Consider the following 683-nt stretch of genomic DNA (forward strand, 5'->3'; position numbering starts at 1 on the left):
ATTTCTATTTCATCAAATAAAATAGGGCTATTGCTTCACTTTCTTAATAGGGCCGAAAATAATGATGATTTTTGGTTTAAAATTTAAAATACAAGGACCCAAAATAAAAAATAAAACCTAGAATCAAACAAAGCTGGATCTATTAGGAGGTATTTTAAAGTAGAAGGAATTGGTAATGGTTGTAATACTCCTGGATCAAATTTAAAACAAAATCACTTTTTGAGTAGACTTTGATCAAAGTAGGTTAGATTTCCTTTAATTTAAGCTATTACTATGATCCAGTGTTTGAAATTGTGATTACCACAATTGCGGATGATTGTGGGAAAATGCGACTAATGCAACTATTGAAAGATAATTTTGTGAGAGGTTTTGTTTTCCTTATCGAGAAATCGTTTCCTTAGCAAGATGCGAATCTGTTGAGAGGGTTAGTTCTCTCATTTTCGGTGTGTTCTTTTTATTTTGATTAAGTAAGAGAACTCGGTTTTACTCTTTATTCGCCATCTCGGCTTTGTTGAAATAAATTCCAACGCCGGTATAATGGTTTCAAGAATATTCCAGTTACAACTTACTTCTTAATAATCATGTGAATGAGTTATTCCTTCTCTGCCCCATCTCGGCTTTGTTTGGATTCTAACGCCAGTATAATGGTATCGAAGCAATCCCTTATTACATAATTATTAAGT

Source organism: Lupinus angustifolius, chromosome LG07 (assembly GCF_001865875.1).
Source record: "Lupinus angustifolius cultivar Tanjil chromosome LG07, LupAngTanjil_v1.0, whole genome shotgun sequence".
NCBI classification, from domain to species: domain Eukaryota; kingdom Viridiplantae; phylum Streptophyta; class Magnoliopsida; order Fabales; family Fabaceae; genus Lupinus; species Lupinus angustifolius.